Source organism: Mytilus californianus, unplaced genomic scaffold, assembly GCF_021869535.1.
Source record: "Mytilus californianus isolate M0D057914Y unplaced genomic scaffold, xbMytCali1.0.p SCAF_10, whole genome shotgun sequence".
In the NCBI taxonomy this organism is placed as follows: Eukaryota; Metazoa; Mollusca; class Bivalvia; order Mytilida; family Mytilidae; genus Mytilus; species Mytilus californianus.
In genome coordinates this window covers 2,420,310-2,447,779 of record NW_026262582.1, presented here as the reverse complement: position 1 = coordinate 2,447,779, position 27,470 = coordinate 2,420,310, and the positions used below count along the sequence as shown (strand labels likewise).

The window sequence follows — 27,470 nt, the reverse complement described above, 5'->3', positions numbered from 1 at the left end:
AAAAGTATTAAGCCGTTTCATATCGGTCAGGACATTAGTGATTTCAAAGTCGAAGTTGGTCAGGTCAAGTTTTCTAACTCTTAAAAATATTTTTTTAAATTTTTTTTCTTGTATTTATTAAATTAATGTTGTCATCTTGCTTGGTTCCAAATTTAAAGTAAATCCTTTAAATAATGAAAACGTAATTAGCATTTTCATATCCGTCAGGACATTGTCAGGACATTGTCAGGACATTAGTGTAACCCCGTCCGGAGTCGGGTTTTTTTAAAACGCTTGAAAGATACAGATTATGACGCGTCTTAAAGAGAAGAACGCCGTCAGCTGATTGTCAACAACAGTACTTGTTTCAGTTAATTTAACAAGACAAACAATACCAAGGAGCTATGAATCAATGAATACTCGAGGATGTACTACAGGTAACTCAAACAAATGATTTAATAGTGCAGGAATAAACAGAAATCTGCAATGACTGAATGAGAATGGTTTTCATCTTCGATTTTGGTATCGTTTTCGTTCGCTCCCAAATAATTTTTATACACGTTCGCCCCATAGGACCTAACGCATCTAATTTCAAATTCCAGTTGAATTGTAAGTTATTTTGTTATTTGTATACAGTAACGTAGCTTGCATTCTGTTATTCACGAAGTCAAGGGGTCTTAAGGTTCATCATAACAAATGGACAAAAATGGCTGTATTTACACCTCAAAAACTACTCTGTGTACAGACTTACCTGTCCAGTTTGGAAAGTTTTAAGGCCTGGCATCCACTAGATATATAAAAGTTAAATGCATTTTGTGTTTCAGAAAGATGAAATCTTTTTTGGATTTTGATGGCCATTTTTTTTCCTTTCTGCAGAAGGTGTAAAAATGAACTAAGTTGGGATAAAACTTTGAGATGCTCCCTCTCAGGTAAAAACTGTATTGTATTGTATTGATTGTCCTTGACTGACACGGACAATAGACAGACAATAGGTATCTACACAACTATAGGTGAGTTAAAGGGTTTAACTGAGTGGACAGTATCAAAGCAATTCAGGTGTTTGTTTATTTTTACACCTTCTGAAGAAAGGAAAAAAAATGCCCATCAAAATCCAAAAGTGATTATATCTTTCTGAAACAAAAAATGCATTTAACTTTTATATATCTAGTGGATGCCAGGCCTTAAAACTTTCCAAACTGGACAGGTAAGTCTGTACACAGAGTAGTTTTTAAGGTGTAAATACAGCCATTTTTGTCCTTTTGTTATGATGAACCTTAAGCTATCGATTTTTTTTAACAATTTGAACAAACTAAAGCTAAAACTACCAACTTATTAGTTCATTACCTGCTTATAATTTTTCAATGTTCATATGGATACTTAAATCTTTTAAGACGCATTCATGATTTAGTTTCTCATATCGAATTCTTTAAGTGTCGCAACTTCCCAGATAATGGCAGATCAAAAAATATTTATGAATAATGGAGATGGATATGTCAAATTCTGACTGAGTCTTTGTTTTCTATGTTTAAATTGTCCTCGCAGTGATATTAAGGCACTTTACAAGAAAAATGCGTAAAATTGCATGTTATATGGAAATTCATATCATAAGAAAATGGCAAAAAAATCAGGAAAACAGAGATCGTAGAATGAAACATAAAGACCTATATTTAATCTTGCATGGGTTTTTCATATCGAAAGTGAAAGTAGTCACGTGACCCGAGTTGCCAATGAAGGTTGTACATTACATTTTCAACTCAAAAGTCCAGCGTGTTAAAGGAATATTTGAATGTGAAACAAAGTATCAATACATTCGTTGGAATGTATATTTTCTAAAAAGTGCTATCCAAAGATTGAACTATACTGTCTTACGGTAAAAATTAATGTAAATCCGATGAAAAATGTGACTTTTTAACGAAATCCCCATTTGATACTATGATATTTCAATGATATGAACGCATACCAGTGTTTGGATAGCAGTTTTCTTTTAAAAGAGATATCAGTCGTTTTAAATCATGTCCAATCAAGTAAATCCATCGTCAGTAACACGCTGGACTTTTTAATTTTTTAATCGTGTACCGTTTTATATATTTTACGTTCATTATCAACAAACGCTTTGATGACGTGATCGGCTGTACTCAATAGCGGACAAAACTCCGGAAAAGTATTAATGCCGCGTATTTTAAACTACGGACTTCAAGTAATGTTTTATTTGTATTTACTAATACTGGAGATATAATTGTTCATTTATTTATTAAATATATATATTTGCAACTTTTATCCTTGTAAGAATAAAAAACTAATTTGTTAAAAGACCTTAAAACAACAGTATTTTCCCAGATTTGCTTTTAGATGTGCATTTTTTTTTATATTGTTCGTTTACACAAGATAAATTTGTGAGAAAACAATGTATAAAGGACTCATGAATCCCCTCCTTTGAGTCTCACCTGTGATTGCTGCCATCAGTGTGTGTGTATGTGTGTGTCATCTGTGTAATGTTGACTTCCAAAATAGTATAGCACATCCGAGATTCTCATGACTATTATCAAAATATAAAATTAAGATATTGAAACGTTCTCTACAAATGCTATTTCTTGAACATGAAGAAGCTATAAATTTCCAAGAATCACAACATTTCATGAAGCACCCCCCCTTCCCACCATGTATTAAAATGTAAACTGAAAAAACTAAGTCCATTCATCAGTAAAGTTGGGTATTAAAAATAAAAATTTTAATTTTGCTAGATATTATCTCATACATATAAAGAAAAGAGCTAATCTGCCCAATAAAAAGAATAATCTATGAAGGTGGGGGACTATTTTAATGTTAACTGTAAAAAAAATTCTTCATTCGTGAAATAGAAAAAGAAATCAAAAATTGGCTGTCGAATTGTCCCAAGTTTCGTAAAAACTCTGTTTTTTAATTGTGCAACACCTACCTGATTCCAGTCATAATTCTTATTTGTCTGGATATTTGCCCGGATAACATTTGACCTGCATTCATATATTAGTCTGCATTTTTTAGACAACAAAAATTTCAGCAGACACCAATCTCAAAGTCAGTGTGAAAAATTATGTACTTTGGTAAATGTTTGAAGTGGCAGAAATTGGTAATGGAAAAGAGAATATAGGGAAGAATCACGCAACTATGCTAGGCTCTCAGAATATACAAATTGTTAGCTGTACTATATAACACTCCCTGGTGTGACAACTGTTTCAGTTGTTTTTTTAATTATATTATCTACTCCACTGATCCAGCAAAATTTACACTGCTCAAGAATTTAAATAACACACTGAAATCATGTGTGGTCAATATTCAAGTGAAATTTATGAAATTGTTTTATGCTGTGTTCCACTACTCTTCCAGGTTAGAGTTTGAGCACTCACAAATATGTTTAACCCCACCACATTCTTTATGTGCCTGTTCCAAGTCACAAACCTCTATTGCAGTGGTTGTTGTTGGTTAATGTCAGTCTCATGGAATTATATCACATTTACCAGACTGGGGCCTTTTATAGTATGGGTTTTCTCATTTTTTACAGTGGCTAAGTATATTTGCTTACATCTACGTCATTTAAACTCTAGTGGGTAGTTGTGTCAATGGCAATGATAAGACATCTCATTCTTTGCAGTATATGGAGGACAAAACATTAATCTGTTTTGTTACTCAGCTCAAACAGGATAGAAATGAGGCAGGCGAGAATTCAAATTATACCCGTGTTTATGTCTTGTGCAAATATCGTTTTATTGTCGAGCCTGCGACTTTTGTCGCAGAAAGCTCGACATAGGGATAGCGATCCGGCGGCGGCTACGGCGGCGGCGGCGGCGTTAGCTCACTTCTTAAAAGCTTTATATTTTAGAAGGTGGAAGGTCTGGATGCTTCATACTTTGTATATGGATGCCTCATGTTACGAAGTTTCCGTCAGTCACATGTCCAATGTCCTTGACCTCATTTTCATGGTTCAGTGACTACTTGAAAAAAAAGTTAAGATTTTTTGTAATGTTAGATTCTCTCTTATTATAAGTAATAAGATAACTATATTTGGTATGTGCGTACCTTGCAAGGTCCTCATGCCCGTCAGACAGTTTTCACTTGACCTCTACCTCATTTCATGGATCAGTGAACAAGGTTAAGTTTTGGTGGTCAAGTCCATATCTCAGATACTATAAGCAATAGGTCTAGTATATTCGGTGTATGGAAGGACTGTAAGGTGTACATGTCCAACTGGCAGGTGTCATCTGACCTTGACCTCATTTTCATGGTTCAGTGGTTATAGTTAAGTTTTTGTGTTTTGGTCTGTTTTTCTTATACTGTATGCCATAGGTCTACTATATTTGGTGTATGGAATGATTGTAAGGTGTACATGTCTAGCGGGTAGGTGTCATTTGACCTTGACCTCATTTTCATGGTTCAGTGGTCAAAGTTAAGTTATTGAGTTTTGGTCTTTTTTTCTAATACTATGTGCAATAGTTCAACTATATTTGGTATGTGCGTACCTTGCAAGGTCCTCATGCCCGTCAGACAGTTTTCACTTGACCTCGACCTCATTTCATGGATCAATGAACAAGGTTAAGTTTTGGTGGTCAAGTCCATATCTCAGATACTATAAGCAATAGGTCTAGTATATCCGGTGTATGGAAGGACTGTAAGGTGTACATGTCCAACTGGCAGGTGTCATCTGACCTTGACCTCATTTTCATGGTTCAGTGGTTATAGTTAAGTTTTTGTGGTTTGGTCTGTTTTTCTTATACTGTATGTCATAGGTCTACTATATTTGGTGTATGGAATGATTGTAAGGTGTACATGTCTAGCGGGCAGGTGTCATCTGACCTTGACCTTATTTTCATGGTTCAGTGGTCAAAGTTAAGTTTTTGAGTTTTGGTCTTTTTTTCTAATACTATGTGCAATAGTTCAACTATATTTGGTATGTGCGTACCTTGCAAGGTCCTCATGCCCGTCAGACAGTTTTCACTTGACCTCGACCTCATTTCATGGATCAATGAACAAGGTTAAGTTTTGGTGGTCAAGTCCATATCTCAGATACTATAAGCAATAGGTCTAGTATATTCGGTATATGGAAGGACTGTAAGGTGTACATGTCCAACTGGCAGGTGTCATCTGACCTTGACCTCATTTTCATGGTTCAGTGGTTATAGTTAAGTTTTTGTGTTTTGGTCTGTTTTTCTTATACTATATGCAAGAGTTCAACTATATTTGGTGTATGGAAATATTTTATGATCTATTTGGCAGTCACGCAGGTTTTATTTGACCTTGACCTCATTTTCAAGGTTCATTGCTCAGTGTTAAGTTTTTGTGTTTTGATCTGTTTTTCTTAAACTATAAGCAATAGGTCAACTCTATTTGTTGTATGGAAGAATTGTTAGCTGTACATGCCTGCCTAGCATGGTTCATCTGACCTTGACCTCATTTTCATGGTTCATTGGTCAATGTTTAGTTTACTTGGTTAATGTTAAGTTTATGTGACAGTTGTAATAAAGCTTTATATTTAGGACTATCAACATAATATCAATGATTAGTAAAGAAGGCGAGACATTTCAGCATGTGCACTCTTGTTTTATTTTGAGACCATGTATATATATATAAAATCTACAATGTAATTAGCAATTATGCACCAGAAGTTGATCAACATAACAATCACACCATTGTCCTTAAAATAGATTTTTAGAGATTCTTTCAGTGGCAATCATATCACCTTATTATTTTCATGCCCAACCAATATCAATAAAAACGTACAAAGTGGATGTACTATAAGCATGAATAATTGGTATGGGATTTGCACATTGTTGAAGGCCGTAGTGAACTGCAGATGTTTTTAAATTTCTGTGTCCTTTTGTCTCTTGTGGAGAGTTGTCTCATTGGCAATGATACCATATTTTCTTATTTTTATAAGGAATGCAGATCATAATATGAGAAATGTTTTTTTGTTTCAATTATTTATATTTTTTATACAACATATACATGAAATACAATTTTACTCCATATAGAAAAGAAAATCCATAGATTTCTATTTCAAAGACCTCCATTCTTGGTAATAAATTTTCTAAATAAAAAAAAACAAACAAACAAACACTGTTTTCCTGATTCATTGATCATAAACAAATATTAATGCAATTTTTTAAAAATGAAGTAAATATCATTATAACAGATTAATTGGGTCACAATAACTTATGGCTTTATGCTATAAACCAACTATTCATTGAGTAATAAACAGCTAAGAATGTCCAGTGTCATCTTAAAATTAAATTGTAGCTAATATGTCTCCTGGTAAAATATATTTTCGGAAAGCTTTAAAGTGTAGCTTTAGTTTGAAACATTTCATAAAAGTTTACATTTGTACTACAAGAATATAGTTGTATTAGTTCTTGATCTTTTTCATTAATTCTGTCTTGAACTTTACAAAGATTTTTTTCTTCTCCAGAGATGTGTCTAATTCTATCTGTCGAGTGACGAAGAAGTGTAACAATATGAATTTAGTTTACACATAAATCATTGTAATTAGTAACTGGAAATGTACACTCAGGTATTGTGTAAAGCTGAAATAGAAAAATAAAAAAATTACTAATCACATTAACCAAAACAGAACATTATCCCACAAGCAATAAACAGAATGCAAGTACAGCAGTTTTAACATAAAAGTAGGTAAAAGACAAATAAATTTATATATAATGTGTCAATAGAGCATCAAAATATAACCCCAAACTGTTCATGCTATGCCCCATTCAAGGAAGAGTATGAGGAAAATCTTTTTACATTATAAAAGGCATAAGAAAATTTATCCCTGGCTTAGTATATTTCTAGGATTCTGATTGGTTAACGCACGTCATTACAAACCCCATAGCCCCTGGGTGTTGCTAACCCATATCCCCATTACATCGGGGAATTTCACGCGCGTTTTCCTTAGTTCCATGGTTGTTCCTTATGAAATATCGAATTCTGTAGATTTTCCATGATGTCTGTATAATTAAATATTTAATCCACTAACGATTTTATCTTATTATATCGATTATTTGCACTCATTTAGTAAATGCATCACTATGCAGCCACATTGTCAATGAATGGTACTACTGATCTAGCTTTGCAAATGACCCACGTTGACGTCACACCGTTTATGATGTAACTCTCACAATATTGCGCGCCAAATTCGACCTATTTCAGTTTCTCTGTCTCTAGTTTAAAAACATCTTATATTTGTCTACCTGTAGGGTACTACCAAAGGTAGTACCCTACACCCCGTTAAAAATATGTCAAATTCCCAAATTTCAATAAAAGATATTTAAAAAATGAAAAAAACGTTGCTTTCACGTTTAACTTTGTGGTCGAATTTCTCTACAAATCGCCAGATTTAGACTAAGACCGGGGATAAATTCGTTATCTACGTTTATATCCGTAGATATGGATATTTTAACACCCTTCAGTACCCTGTACACCCTTCGGCTGCGCCTCAGGGTGTACTTGGATACTTCAGGGTGTTAAAATATCCATATCTATGGATATGAACGTAGATAACTTATAATATTACTGTTGTGCATTTTATCAGGATTCATTTTCTTTCTTTATATTTTCCTCAAATCACAGGAATTTGAACTTTGTCATTTGTTTAAATTTGGTGAAATTATTCATGCTAGGTACCAGTATATGGTTTTTCAAGCACACACTTGCAGTTCTTAAATTAGAACTTTACTACTTTGCAGGATGTTTGTTCTTTAACAATACACATGCAGATCAATAGTTTGTATATAATAAGGATTTTGATGTTCCTTTAATTTTCCACAAGAACTAGTAATTTTCCTAATGCAGTAATGACAAGTCCTGTATATTCATTTGTCCTAGCTATAGCTAGTAAAAAAAAAAAAAAAATAACGTACAGAGGCACATTTTTAAAGATGAAAGTATCAGAACTATAGAACGGCAGAATCAAAATTGTAAATAAGAAAAACATTCTTCATAAATTGTTAATGTGCGAAACATGAAATATTGCTTATTATGTCAAAATTTAGTGTCCCATAACTCTTAAAAGAAATTAGTGGAAATTAATGCAAAGCCTAATTCTTTATAATTTGGTAAAATTAAAAGTTAACAAGATTTACTGACTAAGATTGTTTTTCACTTTTCTGTCAGTTTACAGACATATTAAAAAGAGCAGGGTGTCAAATAAAACACTCATGCACTGTACTGTAGTGGTGAAACAGGGTATGTCATTCGACCTGAAAAAAATTCTCAATTCGACCCTGAAAAAGGCAAAACGTTTTTAAAGTCTTCTTCTTTTATTGTCTCTACTAAATAACAAATAAGTATAACATCAAACTTTTTTTACAACCACTTACCCTTGAACAGTTACTCAGTCCAGTTTATGGAAATGAATGCACTAGCCCATCTGACTCCTTAGGTACATTTTTTGCAAGACTGCTCAATCATCAGGTTTTCAGATGAATTGAAAAGGGATACAAATCTTTATTCATTCATTACGTATACTGTTTCCTAAAATAAAAAAAATGTTATAGATAATTGCAAATAACTGTAAAAAATATTATCCTAAACAAGATTTAAGCATATCTACTAGTATTTATACAAGAACACATATATATATATATGTGATATATAATCATGTAAATTCAGAAATTATTGCATGCGTTTATTATTGCGACCATATGCATATGCCTGTCCCAAGTCAGGAGCCTGTAATTCAGTGGTTGTCGTTTGTTTATGTGTTACATATTTGTTTTTCGTTCATTTTTTGTACATAAATTAGGCCGTTAGTTTTCTTGTTTGAATTGTTTTACATTGTCATTTCGGGGCCTTTTATAGCTGACTGTGCGGTATGGGCTTTGCTCATTGTTGAAGGCCGTACGGTGACCTATAGTTGTTAATTTCTGTGTCATTTGGTCTCTTGTGGAGAGTTGTCTCATTGGCAATCATACCACATCTTCTTTTTTATATATACAGTTTGTTTAAACATAACTGTTTCCAAGCAACAGAAGCAGGATACCTGAGAAGATTAAATATTCCTACTATAGCTTTCTCTTTAGATTATCTGTACACCTGTATTTGTATAGTAAAATGTTCAATAATATTTAATTATAAACTCCTAAATTTGAACCAAATCTATTGATGTGAGCTGATGATTTTTTTTGTATCACAAACATGCCTTTTCCATAACTTGTAATTATATTTGAACTAGCTTTCAGAATTTGCAAGTACTTTGTGCCTTTTTTTTTGTACTATGTGTTGATCCGACGATTTAGTCAAGCCTTTTTCACCATCTTTGACCATTGTTTACAGTTTGTTCCTATGTTGTAATGATACACTACTGTTCAAGGTTAGGGAAAAGAAAGGGGGGCCTTCTATAGCTTAATATGTTATTGGTTTTGCTTATTGTTGAAGACAGCACAGAAATCTATATATAGATGCATACATCTACATCATTTGGTCTCTGGTGGATGGTAGTCTCATTTGCAGTCATACCACATCTTCTTATCTTTATATTAATAGATTTTCTTATGTAACTATTTGTTATATGAATGTAATGCTCCATATATGCATATAGGTCACTGTACAGCCTGATTTATGTACATGTACAATAACAATAAATGAATAAACAGCTTTGTCAAGAGTGCACATGATACGCCCGTAGCTATTTCAAAGAATAAATTTCAATAACTTCTTAAATGTCATATCAGAAATTCATGAAAAACTAAAGGGAGGTTATCTTTATAGATATAAACTATTCACCAAAGTTTCATGATAACTGCTCAAAGCATAATTGTCTGAAAACTGGAAAATCACCCCTTTTTTATGAATAAAATCACATAACTCTGAAACATAAAATCTTAAATATATAAAAAACAAAAGGGAGCTTACGTCAACAGATATAAACAATTCACCAAAGTTTCATGAAAACTGCTGAAATTATTTTTGAGTTATTGTCAGATAACTAAATATCCCCCTTGTTTTAATGAATAAAACCCCATAACTCAGAAACGTTAAATCTAAAATTTATAAAAATAGACAGCGAGCTCAAGTCAATAGATATAAACAATTTACAAAAGTTTCTTGCAAATTGGTGAAAGTGTCTTTGAGTTACTGTCCGAAAACTGGATAACCACCCTTTTTTAATGAAAAAAAACCCAAAACATGGAAACTTAAAATCTAAAATTCATTAAAAAAGGAAAGGGAGCTCAGGTCAATAGATATAAACAATTCACCAAAGTTTCATGTGAATTGGTTCAAGTGTTTTTGAGTTATTGCCGACATATTGACGACAGACGGACGGACAGACAGACATACAGACAGACGGACTGACAACGGTATACAATAATACGTCCCGTTAACAGGCATATAAAAACAAATATGATATACAATAAAATGCTCCGCTGGGTGCAGCTTGATACGACCGCAGAGGTCGAACCCTGAACAGTTGGGGCAAGTATGGACACAACATTCAAGCTTGATACAGCACTGAATTTGGATTGTGATTAAATATTTGACACAGCATAGGTTTCTGACACAGAATGAATGTGGTCTAAGAACTTAAATTTTTTTAATTTACATATTCAAACCATATCATTATTATTTGCTTTTATATATAAATCAGAAATAACCAATTTAAAATGGAAAATCTTAAAGAAAAAAAAAAGGAAAAAAAAGGGGGAAAAAAATCCCTCCCCCAAATTTTTTGAACCCCCTTATGATTCATCACCCCCAAACTCAATCCCAGCCTTCCCTTTGTGGTATGGTACCTTGCAGTACGATTTCAGAGAGATCCATACACTTGAACACAAGTTATTGTCTGGAAACTAGAAAAATGCTTGTTTTTAGGCCCCTTTTTGGCCCCAAATTCCAAAACGTGTAGGGCAATTACCCCAAACTCAAACCCAGCTTTCCCTTTGTGATATGGAACCTTGTAGTACAATTTCAGAAAGATCCATACACTTACACACAAGTTATTGTTATGAAACTAGAAAAATGCTTGTTTTTGCCCCTTTTTTGGCCCCTAGTTCCTAAAATTTTAGGCAATTACCCCCAAAATCAATCCAAGCATTCCCTTTGTGATATGCAACCTTGTGGTACAATGTCAGAGAGATCCATACACTAACACACAAGTTATGTTTGGAAGTTACAATAAAATGCTTCGCTGAGCGCAGCCTGATACGACCGCAGAGGTCGAACCCTGAACAGTTGTTACAAATTTGGACACAATATTCAAGCTTGATACTGTCTGAATTTGGATTGTGATCAAATTTTTGACATGACATAGATTTCTGACACAAAATAAATGTGGTCAAAGATCTTGCAAATCTATTTCGCAATACTGTGCAATTGAAGATTTCTTCTTGAAACTTTTCAAAAATTCAAAATTTTGAAAATTTTGAAAAAAAAATATGAATCCTCTAAAAAATTCGGAACCCCCCCCAACTTTTTGAAACCCCCCTTGGAGCAATAACCCCAAAACTCGATCCCAGCCTTTCCTTTGTAGTATGGAACCTTGTAGTACAATTTCAGAGAGATCCATACACTTAACACACAAGTTATTGTCTGGAATCTAGAAAAATGCTTGTTTTTGGCCCCTAATTCCTACATATTTGGGCAATTAACCCCAAACTCAATCCTAGCCTTCCCTTTGTGATATGGAATTGTGTGGTACAATGTCAGAGAGATCCATTCACTTACAAGTTATTGTCTAGAAACTAGAAAAATGCTTGTTTTTGGCCTCTTTTTGGCCCTTAATTCCTAAACTGTTGGCCCCATAACCCCTAAAATAAATCCCAACCTTCTACTTGTGGTATTAAACATTGTTGTACAATTTCAGAGAAATCGAAATACTTATACACAAGTTATTATCCTGAAACTAGAAAAATATTTGTTTTGGGCCCCTTTTGGGCCCCTTATTCCTAAACGGTTGGGACCATCATCCCCAAAATCAATCCCAACCTTCCTTTAGTGGTATTGAACCTTCTTTAAAAATTTCATAGCGATCCATATACTTAAACTAAAGTTATTGTCCGGAAACCAATGTGTCTTCGGACGACGACATCATACCATTATACGATCCCAAAAAATTTTTTGCGGTCGTATAAAAATGCTTATTTTTGGCCCCTAATTCCTTAACTGTTGGTACCATAACCCCCAAAATCAATCCCAACCTTCCCTTTGTGGTATGAAACCTTATGGTAAAATTTCATAGAGATCCTTTCACTTTAACTAAAGTTAGAGTGCGAAAACCAATGTGTCTTCGGACGACAACGACGACGACGCAAACGTCATACCAATATACGACCGCAAAATATTTTTGCGGTTTTATAAAAACAAATGATAACCAGTTTTAACAAGGAGCAAAAAGAAAAATGCATCAATTTACCTGTTTAAATAATAAAGCTTTCCTTATTCCAACCATTGCTTTTAATACTTCATCAAAGTGGGACTGGCACTCTGTATCTTGTATTTGACAGGTCAACTAAAATAAGAGAAAGTAATTATTTAATACATAAACAGATCCATTTTTTTTACAGATGTACATGTACATGTATAAGGACTGCAGGCTTTATTTTGAACATTTCTCAGTGGCGGATCCAGAATTTTTCATAAGTGGGGGCCCACTGACTGCCTAAGAGGGGGCCCGCTCCAGTCATGCTTCAGTGATTCCCTATATAATCAACCAAATTTTTCCCAAAAAAGGGGGACCCGGGCCCCCTGAAAAACCCTCTAAATCTGCCTCCAGTTCTAATTGATCCCTTTCAAATACTAACTTGTTCATTAAGAATTGGCAGAATCTGATTTCATGGCTGTCATGGTTTAATTTTAGTCACTGACAACTGGACAAAAAAGTTCTAGATATCTTTTTTTCCCTGTTGGTCCTTAAGGAAAATCTGCTGGTCCTCACTTTATTTCTATTGCAAAATACCAAACTTGCATCAATCCTTTGAAAATTATTGGTAGTCAAAACCTGCGGACAACCACTTTTTGAGAACTCTGGTATTTTAATACTATTTGTAAGAATCAAACCCTACACCATGTACACCAACATGACCAACCTTTGTTAAAATATATATTTAATTTAAAACCACAGCAACCATAAAAAATTTCCTAAGGGAGCAACCATTTACCTTACAGGGGAGGGGGTTAAGGTTTTCGCTACCGTTAGCATCAAATGAGCCTTGATTTTTTATCTCATATCTCATTTTGTAGCTACTTGGCATCAAATGGAGTAAAATGTTTATCTTTAACGTTATTTACACAAATATTTTATCGTCATTCGCCATTTGGGGTAATCAATTCTTACCCTCTTAAAGACCTGTAACTCTGGAATGACACAGCCAAAATGTTTTAAAATAAAATCTTGATATTGTTGTGATCAAATTACATCAAACATAAGTAATCTTACAAAGTGTTGACAGACAGATGGACATCATGGACATTGGTACAGTTAATGTCCCGTCTTCGACAAGCGTATAAAAAGTCAAGTGATTGAAAATTTGGTACTAACAGGAACCATGTCTAGATAGATCATTTTGGAACAAAAATCACTCAACAATACCAGAGTGGACATGAATGCCCCAGCTCAACCTTTTCAATTTTGCAAGTTAAAAAGGCATACTTGCCAACTTTTCAAAATGCCCATGGGGGTTTTGCCTGAAAGATGCCTCTAATAGTCCGATAAAACCATCAAGGGGGCCTTCAAATGTATTTTAATGTTGTTTTTTTACTTCTCCAGACTTTTAAAAGCCTATAGCAATTGTAAAATTAACTGTTTTGTTTAAAATTGAACACTAAATTGCTCTTACAAAATTTCTATTTGAGAGCTTTCATGGGGGAAATCCTCCACAAATAGTGACAGTTTGCAGGTATGAAAAGGGGCATAACTCTAGAACGGTAAATAAATCACAACCGAAAGTCTGTCTGCATCTTGTGGTTCTTAGCAATTGTGTATGAGTTTCATAAAATTTTTCATGAGACATACTAAAGTAATTGTGGAAACTAAAATTTGACAGATAGTCAAGGGTAACACTAAATACCCTTGTTGCCTAGAGCAGGGCATAAAAAACACCCACAGATTTTAGCAATTCACGTGTCCAATGTAATTTGTATGTTTTTAGGGAACAACTTTAACCTTTACTATGAATATGAAAAACTCCCAAGTACCTATTACATTTATAAAAAAGTACTACCGGTACATTTTTTAAACCATTTAACAAAAAATTAACACACACATTTTCTGTTGCATTGTAAAGTCAAAATTTGTCTGACTTTTGTTTTATTATACGGTAATACAAAATCCATGGATAGTTCCAGGCCTCATTAAAAATAATACAACATGTATGTGGTTTGATTACAAATCATTTGCCAATGAGACAACTATCTACCCGAGATCAAACAAAGTAGATGTTAGCAACTATATGTCACTGTATATCATGTACTTGTATAAATTTATTCTGTAATTTGTTGGTCTCTAGGGCCTATAGTGTTTGGGATGTTCCAAGAACTATATAACACTAAGAAAACAATACAAGCAATATTTACAGAGAAGGATTTAGGGGGGTGGCTTTTGTGGGAAAAATTTGGTCGATTATATAGGGAATCACTAAAAGCATGACTGGATTGGGCCCCCTCTTAGGCAGTCAGTGGGCCCCCACTTATGAAAATTTCTGGATCTGCCACTGATTTAGTGTTAATTTACAACTACATGTACCTCAACATGCTCAAATAAAGCAAGCCTACATTGTTTGTATTTAAGCCAAGACTTAACAGGCTGGTACATGTACAGTTCGCTCTGCTTCATGATTCAACCAAAATGAAATTTACATTGTACAGTATATATACCCAGCTAAAAATTGATTGTACCTAGATAGAACCTCCCATCCCCCCAAAAAAAATAATATAAAGATGAATGGTTGGTACATGCATATCCATTATACTTGTCAAAGTAAAAAATTAAGCTTTCTCTTAATCTTTCCTGTTCATAAATCCTGAGTTTTGAGGCCCTACTTTTCTAACTCAATATCAGATATTTAGGAATCAGATTTTCAGTAGTCGTCGTTTATTGATGTGGTTCATACCCGGTAAGTGTTTTTCGTTTCTCGTTTTTTATATAGATTAGACTGTTGGTTTATACTGTTTGAATGGTTTTACACTAGTCATTTTTGGGGCCCTTTTTAGCTTGCTGTTCGGTGTGAGTCAAGGCTCCGTGTTGAAGACCGCACTTTGACCTATAATGGTTTACTTTTACAAATTGTGACTTAGATGGAGAGTTGTCCCATTGGCACTCATACCACATCTTCTAATATCTATATAATAGTTGTTTTTTAGAATCTTTACTGTAAATTCTTAAATTATTGTGCATTTGTTATTGTGATTTTTGAAAGAAAGCACAAAAATATGAGGTTAATTTAATATTGCAAATTCTGTGACAGGAAAATCTGCATACAGATACATGTATTATGCTGATACCCGAATGTGAGTTTTTATAATTGTGATACTCATTCAGTCGCATTATTCACATTCATAAAAACCTCGCAATTCTTTCTGAATTTACAGTACTAAACATATTTACTGCCTTGACAATGTTTGCTATGACTGAGGTACATGTATATAGATATCTGATCTGCATGCATGCAGTCACTAACAGTTATTTTAATTTAAATACTGATGATAACCATATCTTAAAAGAACATGTCAAGGTGGGCAGTCATGATTAACAAACTACATAATATATTTATTAGTCCAATTATATATTGTCATGAAAGGCTTCTTTATTTTTTTGCTGTGATGCCTTCAGAAGGCTTCACAGTAAAAAATCAACAAATCTGTTTTTCAAGAAATCATAATATTATAATATGGACTATGCATTTAAATTGGTCAATTCACATGATTCATTCAACAAGTATATATATTTGTTATTGGTCATATTGATGACTTTGAGTACATGTGAAAAATACTATTTCTAAGATAATATATCCAAGGTGAAGGCGTTTTTCAGATAACGGTGCAAGGTCAGGGATTAGTCCAAATAATTATGACATCTAAATTATGAAAGGATTTCATGCTGTGTTTTGCTTTTGACGCTTTCAACTTCAAGTAGGAATCTATAAAAAAAAAAGAGCGTTGAAATATACCCAAAGCCTTCAGCAAAAAATATTATAATCTGGACTTGAGACTGGAATTGGGGGATCCCATCATGGTCTGTGGGCTCCAAATTATTCATTAAGGGATCAGGGTTCCTTGTGTCCCAGGCTCCAAATTAGGGGCTCATGGTTCATTCGAACAAGGTTATGTGCCCAAGGCTCCCGTGTTCGGTCTCCATGCTTTGGAGGTAGAGATCCCGGCTCCAGCAATGTGGGTACCGGGCTACGAAGCAACTGTGGAGCCAGTGTTTAAATTTACCAGACAGGTTGCCTACAAAACGTAAATTAGGAACGAATTACAGGGCGAGTGTTGACAATGGGATCTTGACAAGATGCAGAAAACTTATTTCATTCGATATTCTGTTCATTTACTGACTAGATTCTATAAATTATTCTAATTTCATATATTTTTTGCAGTCTACTTTCGTTTTGACCACGTGTATATCATACTTGCTAACACTGAACTCGTTTTTTCTTATATCTGTGCCATTTTTCGCCATCTGAAAGGAATGATCAACAAAAGAAACAATGTATTTTTCATAAATTTTACAAATTTCGAGTCTTAAACTTACTTTTCTTGTTAGATTTTCACGTAGAAGTGAAAATATTTTCCGCAGCAAGGTGCTTTCCATTCTGCAAGCCACAAACATCTTTACGACGGCGATCGCCTTCTGATTGGTTGATCCTCAAAAGGAGGCGTGTCCCGCAAGCGGACAATCTCCGCAATAAAAACAGCTATTGTAACCGTTTACAATATAATTAAGGCACAAACATACAATATTCGCGTTTCAGTAAATAAATTAAATCATATTGATACCCGTTTTTAATTCAAATGCATGTATGTAATTTGTTATCATACATTTTTATCGATAGACGCAGCTTTCGGGCTCATCGCCATTAATGAATATATGAATATTAAATGAGGTCTTTGCGGAGTTACCTCCCCCTGACCAAATCTAATCGAAATTGCCTTAACATCACTGCGCTGAAGACGCCACCGTAAGTGGCGAAACATGTAGACTCAATAAAACTATCACCTTGCGGTAACCCAGATGTTGTTGTCTCTATATATTATATTTCCATGAGTCTTATACAATATAAATTTGTCACTTCTTTTTTAATTTGTGTATGATTCAAATCATACGTATTACTATCTTATCTATGATTAACTCAAAAGTTATATAGATAACAAACACTTGGCTGACTTGCAGTTATCACATACATGACACAAGACAATCACTGACAAGATTCCGGACTTGCTAGCAGTAACTGAAAGCCAGATCAAATACAATGTACCTAATCTGTTGTACAAAATGTACACTCTAATACTGGTCACGTGGCTGTACCTCACTTTGACATTAGATTTAACGTCATATCAGAAGCAACACAATTGACTTGAATTGTGTCAATTTTTTTTATTCCAGCATATTTAGATTACAGAAAACTACAAATGGTATAAATCAATAATGACAACAAAACTATACAGTATAAAAAAGAAGATGTGGAATGATTGCCAATGAGAATGCTACAGGTCACTGTACAGCATGGCCAACTATTATCCTCAGTGTAAGCCAGTACAAGTTATCGCGCATGATTTTAATTTCTTATCCGTCTGATCAGTCTTTTCTGTGTGTGATATCTTATCAAGACAACATGCTGAGTTTGTAAAGACAATGTTGACACTCGTTAATAATTTGACAACACTAAGTAAACAATATTATAACCATATGACATTGTAGCATGCTAGGTTCCACATGAATACGAGTTGTATAAACTGACTTTATTTCCAAAAGATAAAATTCTATTTTACCGAATATCAAACATACAAAATAAAAAGTCGAAAAAGGACAAATACGAGATTATGATAACCAAACATATATACATGTATATATATCTATCATTAAATCGTTGGCTTGTTATAGTTTATAAAAGCACTTACATAAAATTAAAATTGTTCTTTAACAATTTCAAAAGCAAGAGGGTTGTAATTGTGAGGTTATATTATATTAGATATAATATTCTTGATTTCAGTAACATCATTTTTAGAGAAGTATGCAATGAGTTAATGTGCTAAAAGTTGAAAATCAAAATATGGATAGATGTAATTCATGTAATAACAAAATACATAATCGAAAAATGATTCACTATAGTCATCAATAGAAATGTTCACACGATGTTGTTCGATTTTGATATATCTTAAACCTTTCTTTCGACGTAAATCCGAATATGAGACAACGTAGATTTTTATCTTGTTTTACATAAAGAAAGTCCCACAGAAAAAGTGTATACAATAATGTTCAGAGTATAATATAAAAAAAGGGGGGGGGGGGAGTACCCTGCCCAGATAATAATATAACTGATATGTAAAGGAAAGTTTTAACCACAGATTTGAACTTGACAATTTTATCTGAAATTCACACCAGGTGACCAAATACATGTTGAAATTAGTGAACTTCACACGGATATCTTTAGAAAACATGCTAATCGAAACAACAGGGGTCGCAGGCATCTGTTTTCAAGTATAAGTCTGAATTTTAACGATTCCAATTATCTTATTCATTTGATAAATTAAAAATTTCAAATTCTGCAAATACATGTACAAAAAATGTACAATATACATTTTTTTTTTTTATAAATTTTGTAAATGTAAGAAGATGTGGTATGAGTGCCAATGAGACAGCTCTCCGTAAACTTTACATTAACAGAAAAATAATTAAAATAAGTTTCCTTTTTAATAAATATTTTACATAAATGTTCAATTGCAAAATAAAAATTTTTTTCATGATAGAATCTTTTGAAAGGACGGAGACAAATTAAAAATAATATTTATTTTGTTCAATGCGATTTATTTTTCTAAAAGTTAAGTGTATAAAAGGAGAATGTGCATCAAACAAGCAATAGACTAGTAAATTCACATGTACATGTATGTATCTAAAATTTTGTTTCTTAAGGTAGATAGGGTGTCTTCCTCCATCTTGAATTTTGAAATACCAGAAAACAATCGGCCTAGATCTTTAATAAAAGGTGCAAATTTTGAGAGTAGTAGGTAATTCATGTGTAAGAATTTTCATTTCAATATAGAAAATGACCTATTTTATCATATTTATGGTTGTATTTTACAAAAAAACAGAATACTTTTGTTTGATTCTATTTTTTCCAACTTTGCCATATAAGGGGAGGCAACTCAAATGTAAGGGCAGATAATTCAGATAAAGTTACTTTTACAATAGAATGTGTTAGGAATTTACCTATTTTATTATGTAGCAAGAAAACGGGTCCCATGACCCCATTTTTTATTTTTCTTATCTGAAAGCATACTATTAGAGCTATCTTCACATATTTTATCTCAAAATTCTATGGTGTAGTTTTCGTTTTATGGCAGAAAATTGGGTTTTCCATGCATAATCATTACAAAATCTGTCAATTTTGCACAACCAGTAGCGTGAAAATAAGCCCCGTGTCCCATTCTTTTTATTATTTTTTTTTAAAAAGCATGATATAAACTACATTTTGGCAAATTATTAAAAAAATTCTATGGATTATAATTTAGACACCCCATCTTCCTTAAACTTAACATATTTTAGTTCAATTTATTTCAATTTTAAGCGATTGTCGTTTTGTAATCTTTAAATTAGCATTACTACATACAAATATTTTCGTATATAGTCCACACTGGCACATATGCTGCCCTTGTCTTATTCTTTTAAGACTTTGGCAATTGGTTTATCTTGGAGAATATTTTTTTTTCTCATTTGAAACTTTTGTGCATTGAAATTTACAATTTATAAAGTAAACTTGAAAAGAAAGAGGCTATTAAACATTGTTAAACCGTCAAAGAAAAAAAAACACAAACAACTCATGTCTACTGAGAATAACAGAAGTTATCACATTGTCATGTGTTAATTATTTATCCATGAATATTATATTTACCTGGTTTGACTTAGATTATTTCTGGTCAACTTCAAAAAATGATCGCATCTCGATTTTTGAATAAAAAAGGCCCTGATTCAAAAAAAATTGTAAAATATGAAATTTATATCGTTGGATAGATTTAAAACCAGAGAATAAATATACATGCGAATGAAGCTGTTTCTAATAAAGATTTTATGTCAATTCATTAAAGAAAACCCATGTGCACACATTTTTGGTTTCGTATTGTATGAAGTACAATGTAATAGGTCGTGCACCCGGTGTTCTTTAATTGAAAAAGGCCCTAACTTCTGCAATCCTTATCAAAATACAAATTAGATCTGTAGAAAGCTTATAAATTGAACTTTCAAAATTGATGCCAATGAAAAAGAAATTTAATGATATTTACAGACAGCTAATCAAAATTTAAGATTTCCTTTAACAATCTATAGTAAATTTATCGATATCGATTGTGGTCAAATTTGACGCATGCGCAAAGCGGGTGCTGATAATAGTTGCGTATGGCCTTCAACAATGAGCAAAGCCCATACCACAAACCCAGCTATAAAAGGCCCCAAAATCACAAATGTAAAACATTCAAACAAGAAAACTAATGGCATAATTAATGTATAAAAAATGAACGCTAAAAACAAATATATATGTAACAAAGCAACAAAGGACAACCACTGAATTAATATTACAGGCTCCTGACTTGGGACCGGCACATATATACAGAATGTGGCGGGGTTAAACATGTTAGGGGAATCCAAACCCTCGCCCTTATATATAGAATAAAATAGAATATTTTTATTCACCAAATTAGGGCCCCAGAAGGGCATATAGCAAACAAACAATATTATTATAAACAATAATATTAAGATATGTATACATTATGACAAGTTCACAGATCAAGTTCAATATATATTCTGTTCAGAAAAAATAACTTAAGTTGTTTTAATATTGCAGAGCTACATTCACGCAAACAATCAGTTTTTCACTTTCATTTTTATACTACCGCAAAAAATTAAAAAATTTTGCGGTCGTATATTGGTATGAAGTTGGCGTCGTCGTCTTCGTCCGAAGACACATTGGTTTTCGCACAATAACTTTAGTTCAAGTGAATGGATCTCTATGAAATTTTACCATAAGGTTTGATACCACAAAAGGAAGGTTGGGATTGATTTTGGGGGTTATGGTACCAACAGTTAAGGAATTAGGGGCCAAAAATAAGCATTTTTGTAACTTCCAGACAATAACTTGTGTGTTAGTGTATGGATCTCTCTGACATTGTACCACAAGGTTCCATATCACAAAGGGAATGCTGGGATTGATTTTGGGGGTAATTGCCTCGAAATTTTAGGCGAGTCCCCTGGGGTCACCCCCACCCCCTTCTTTTTGAAAACTTGTAAAGGGTCAAGATCTCCGAAACCATATATATTCTTGTATGGGACAATAAAACAAATCAAATGAAATCCATGGGGTATAAGGCGAGTCCCTTTGGGTCACCCCCACCCCCTCCTGTTTAAGAACTTGTAAACGGTCGAGCTTTTCATTATTAATAAGATAATACCACATTGAGGTCCAAAGGGTCCTAAATTAAACTTTTGTTTAATTTCATCAAAAATTGAATTCTTTGGTTCTTTGATATGCTGATTCTAACAATGTTTGAGTGTTAAATCATATCTAATTTTAGAGAACTTATATTAATTAGTCATCACTGGTTGTTGTTATTATATTATTGATTATAATTTGAAAAAATGCATCATATCTTATTTTAGAGAACTATTTATCCAGTTTGAGTTATTTCCATTTGCACAGAAAATATTATGGATAAAATTAACCAGTGTTTCATTTCAACATAAATTAAATATATATATAGGGTTCTTTCACATGCTGAATTTAAACTCTATTTAGATTTTAGATTTTTAGGCCCAGTTTTCAAGTTGGTCCAAATCAGGGTCCAAAGGGTCCTAGATTAAACTTTTGTCTGATTTCATCAAAAATTGAATTCTTGGGGTTCTTTGATATGCTGATTCTAATATGTACTTAGATTTTGGATATTGGACCATAATAGGTATTTAAATGTCCAATTTCAAATATATCAGTTCTTTGACTACATTCATTTTGTGTCACAAACCTATGATGTGTCAAATATTCAATCACAATCCAAATTCAGAGCTGTTTTAAGTTTAAATGTAGTGTCCATACTTGCTCAACTGTTCAGTGTTCGACCTCTGCAGGAAAATCCGGTTTGCTGTCTCTCTGACAGCCTCTTGTTCAAATTAGTCTACATTAGGGTCCAAAGGGTCCAAAATGAAACTTAGTTTGATTTTAACAAAAATTGAATTCTTGGGGTTCTTTGATATGCTGAATCTTTAAGTTCTTTGACCACATTCATTCTGTGTCAGAACCTATGCTGTGTCAAATATTTAATCACAATCCAAAGCTGTATCAAGCTTGAATGTTGTGTCCATACTTGCTCCAACTGTTCAGGGTTCGACCTCTGCGGTCGTATCAAGCTGCGCCCAGCAGAGCATTTTATTGTTATATATGCTTGAAGATATTGATCTGATAATTTCCATGATTATTGTATACATGTACATGTAGTTTTACCATGACAAGTTGCATATCAAGTTCAAATTCTGTTTCAGTTCAGATGATTTTTTTTTACAGCAGAAACTGTTTAGGACAAATGTAGGAATTATGGTCCAAAACAAGCATTTTTCATGTTTCATGGCAATAAATTGTGTATAAGTGTAGGATAACTATAAAATTGTACTACTTAATAGGTCATTTGTAGGATCCATACCTCAAAAGAAGGTTTGGATTAATTTTTGGGGTAACAGACTAAACCATGTAAACCATTTAATAATTTGGGGCCAAAAAAAAAGAAGGATTTTCTGGTTTCAAAACATTTAAGTCTTGAATAATATACATTGTACATCATTTGTATATGTTCATACACCTGAACTAATATATAGATAAAAGAAGATATGGTATAATTTCCCTTCACCCAAGATTAAATGACATACATGTAGAAGTTAACATAAACTACAGGTCACAGTTCATCCTTCAACAATGAGCAAATCCCATACAGTCTAAGGGGAAATTGTAAACAATCAATTTCAAATGGTTACAACTTGAAAACTAATTTAATAATGACAAGGGGTCTTCAGTTACTGTTGTAAGACTACAATGGGATGACCTGCTTTTAGTTTAAACTACTGGACCAAATTTAATAAAATCATTAAAAGGGTATCTAATACTATTAATTATGATTTTCAAAACAACAGTGGATACAGGTGAGTGACACAGGCTCTTGAGAGCCTCTAGTTGATATTTGATAGTACAATTCTAAGTTTAATATAAATACATATAGCAAGAAATACATGTATATTATAAGCTAATTGTTTGCAAAACTCTTTGAATAGTATTGCGTCCACAAATGTACTGTTTTCTCCCTTTCAGCAGTATTACAAGGTATGGGCAGAGGAGTTGACTATTGATAATGACTGATACTGGAATTAATGAAGTAACCTACATGTAGTGTCCAATCTCTATGTGGAGTTTGCCTATCAGACAGTCCATTTTTACATGTACCAAAAAATGTACGTTGACAGCCAATGCTAAGTATTAATCTTAAACATATATTCAATGATTGTATGTGCATCTCTGATACATATATTTCGCTGTTGTGTGGCTTTATTTCTGATCAGAGACTGATAAAAATCAGATTATCCTTTATTTTAAGTTCAAATATTATGTACTAGTAACTACATGTACTCAATGTCTTGCATTCATTTAACTAATAATGATGATGTAGCATCCAACAAAAAGTATATCTTTTTGACCTTCATTTTATGCCTCACTGATTATGTATATGTATGAATTCTGTCAGATTGTGGTACTTAAAAAAAGTTTTGAGTGTTTTGCACATATACTTTGTCATTGGACTTTAAATAAATTTGATTTCTGATAATGGCAGAGTGTTTTGAACATTGCTTCATAGTGATGATCAGATTACCTTTAATCAATATATATACAATGTACATGTACACTGCTACTGTAAAATAAAGTTTCCTAAATATTGCACTAATTTTAAAGTAACAAAATAGTACTGAATATTAAAAGTAGATTTCCAGTACTACATACATGTATGTTTGGTACAGAAATAGTACCTATGCAAAAGTAGCTGTGTATATAAATAGAATTTAATTGTTGCAGATTGATAATTTTTAGTAATTTGAAAATAAGGAGATGTGGTAGGATTGCCAATAAGAAAACTATCATGATCAGCCACGGTCAAAATGAAGGGGATGTAAGCAGTTTTAGGCCACTTTAAGACCTTCAACAATGAACAGAACAATACTGTTTACTCAGCTGTTAAAGATCCTGACAAAATGCGCAACAGTTCAATCTAGAAATTTAGTACTAGTCATTTTGCTAGTGATGTTCACTTATTGGTTAAAAGAAAAATTAATTGTTTTCTCTCTTGGTGAATATTTTTATGCCCCTGCCGTAACGGTGGGGGCATTAAGTTTTACCCTTGTCCGTCTGTACGTACGTCCCAAAATTGGTTTCCGTTCTCTAACTTAAGTTTGCCTCAACCAAATGTTATGAAAATTATACACAATTCTTATTACCACAAAACACAGATCAAGTTTGAATTTTGGTGGCGTCACTTTAACCGTTCTAGAGTTATGCCCTTTAGAAATGGAAAAATTGCAAAAGTTTTAGTTTCCGTTCTCTAACTTAAGTTTGCCTCAACCAAATGTTATGAAACTTATACACAACTGTTCTAGAGTTATGCGTGTTTACAAATAGAAAAATTGCTGAATTTTTAGTTTCTGTTTTCTACTTAAGTTAGCCTCAACCGAATGTTATGAGACTTACATACAATGCTTATTACCACAAAACTCAGATCAAGTTCAAATTTGGGTAGCATCACTTTTACCGTTCTTCAGTTATGTCCCTTTATAACTATATGATATGCAAGCAGGGGCATCATCTGTGTCCTCATGTGGACACTATCAACATTTATTTAAAACAATTGCCTGTGTGAATTTGACATATATCTAAATGAATTTTCAGTTGTATTGCCATGTTTTTATTTGGAAAACAGTTCATCAGCATGATCAGGTTCAGGTCTTATATTTATAATAATCACTGGAATTTAAATTTTCAGAATTAGCTCCCCAGATGTAAGTGGAAGTGAAGTTATACATGTTATATGTTTCGATGAAATGAATGACTTGATTAGATATACATGTAGTGGAGACCCTATAGATACAGTACATGTAACTGGTATGTATTTGTTACAGTATTTGCTGTCAAAATTGTATAACAAAAATGCCGAATCCTGTGCAAATTTAAAAAGGAGTCCACGCAAACTGACAAAATAAAAAAACACTATCAATCAACAGATCAAGGGAAAAGTTAATCTGCTATATATACATGTATGGAATAGGCATGTAGTTAGATTTGTTTACCCCTTTTCAGTCCATGTAAATTTATGAGAATAGAATATTATATTCTGGATTTCCTTAGATTTCAATTCTTATTTCATATTAATATTCCCATGTGTATATATGTTATGCTTGTAGTTTGAGGAAAATTATCAAAATAGCTTGACCAAGATTAAACAATAACTGCTATCATGAATTAGGCCATTTTTGTCTTGTCTGCAACTGATTGTATGGTGTACATGTCTGTCTGGGCAGGGTTCATCTTACATGTACTATGACCTGATATTCATAGTTCATTAGTCAATAATAAGTTTCATATTTTGGTCTGTTTGCAGAGGCGGATTTAGGGGGCAGGGGGCCTCCCCCCTTTCCTGTTCTGGGAAAAATTTGGTTGATTATATAGGGAATCACTGAAGCTTGACCAGAGCGGGCCCCTTCTTAGGCAGTCAGTGGGCCCCCACTTATGAAAATTTCTGGATTTGCCACTGTGTTTGTTGTATACTATACAAGCTATAATCAATTAACAGATCAGCTATATTTGGGGTAGGCAATGATTGTAAGGTGCACATGTCTGTCTGGCTTGGTTTTTCTGACCTTGGCATTATTTGCTTGACAGTATTTTTTTCATGGATCATTGTTTATGTTAAGTTTATATATCATACTTATAGTAAAATTATATCTTTAGCATGTTTAGAACAATCAACATAAAATATATCATGAATAGTAAAATAGTAAAACATTTCAGCGTGTTTACTCGTCTCTTGTGATATCTATTTTATATAAATTTATACTGAGTGCCAATAAAAACACAATTCTGGTCCCCTTACACATGCTACAGCACATGTAGTTATGCCCAGCAACAGTCGAGGGGGAATAATATCAATTTACCCCTGTCCGTCCGGATGAGGATACTTTGTTTGTCTGGCAATCTCCTCCTACAGTTTTGGAGGTACAACTTGTTAACATGGCAAAGTTCAACCATAATGAACCGCCACACCTCCGTTGCAGAGGTAATTAAAAAATGTACAGTCTGCTAGATTATCAATTTTCAGAGCATTTGGAGTTTTGATTTATACCCCTATGGAAGCTAATCACAAATTTCTTAACTGGAAAAGTATCAGGTAACCAGATGTTTCCAGAATGCATAGAGCCATAAACATACTGTGTTAGTATTGTAATTTAAATGGGGCTAAGACATGTAAGAAGGGGGCTTGAAAATGATGAGTTGTGTTTCTATAGGCACTAAGTATACTTATATATACAGGTAATGTGGTTTGTTTTCATAAGTAATTTATTATAAAATTTGACATGGTATGATTGCCAATGAGACAACTATCCACCAGAGTCCAAATGACTGAATATTGACAACTGTAAATGATCATATGTACAGCTTTCAACAATGAGCAAAACTGATACAGCATAGCGAGCTACAAAATGTCCTGAAACAGGGTTGGCAAAAACCTGGGTTTTATGAGTATTGCCCAGCCCAGTGGGAATTACTGGGTTTTACTGGGTAAATCACCATCAAATCACCAATGATCATGTCTGAGCTTAAAATACAAAACAGTTATCTCCTAATTATAAGTTTGGTAATCATTGGAGATTAAATTGGTGTTATCTTTTTTGCTTGACTACAGAAACAAACATGCTGATTTTATTATATTACAGGAACTGTAGGAAGTATTCAAAGAGTCTGATTGCTAAGTATGCATTACAGGATTTTATCATTGGAGCAACATCTTAGGAGGAGAAGTGCAAATGTATGAAGGAATCCTTGGGTACAAATAGCAATTATATGCAGAAGAGGACTCTTAAACATTATTAACAGACATGTAGTCATAGTAGTGGTGTTTTCAAGAAACGTAAACCAACTGGAATTAACAATTGTGTATATTTTTTCAACCACAAGTACTTTCAGAATATAATACAATTCAAATTCAAATTATTGTGTCAACATACAAGTTACAGTAAAAAAATGAAAATG

At 33.2% G+C, this 27,470-nt stretch overlaps 1 long non-coding RNA gene across 3 annotated transcripts; it reads left to right on the top strand.

Annotated features, from left to right (window-relative positions):
• Positions 1 to 310: 310 nt before the first annotated feature.
• Positions 311 to 27,470, top strand: LOC127717453 (uncharacterized). Of its 3 annotated transcripts, none has more exons than XR_007989184.1 (4): positions 311 to 416; positions 23,493 to 23,629; positions 25,207 to 25,325; positions 27,155 to 27,470. It is a non-coding gene; the product is annotated as an uncharacterized LOC127717453 (long non-coding RNA). The 3 variants fall into 3 exon arrangements; XR_007989183.1 differs by having other exon boundaries at positions 23,490 to 23,629; XR_007989185.1 differs by lacking the exon at positions 311 to 416 and adding an exon at positions 435 to 588 and having other exon boundaries at positions 23,490 to 23,629.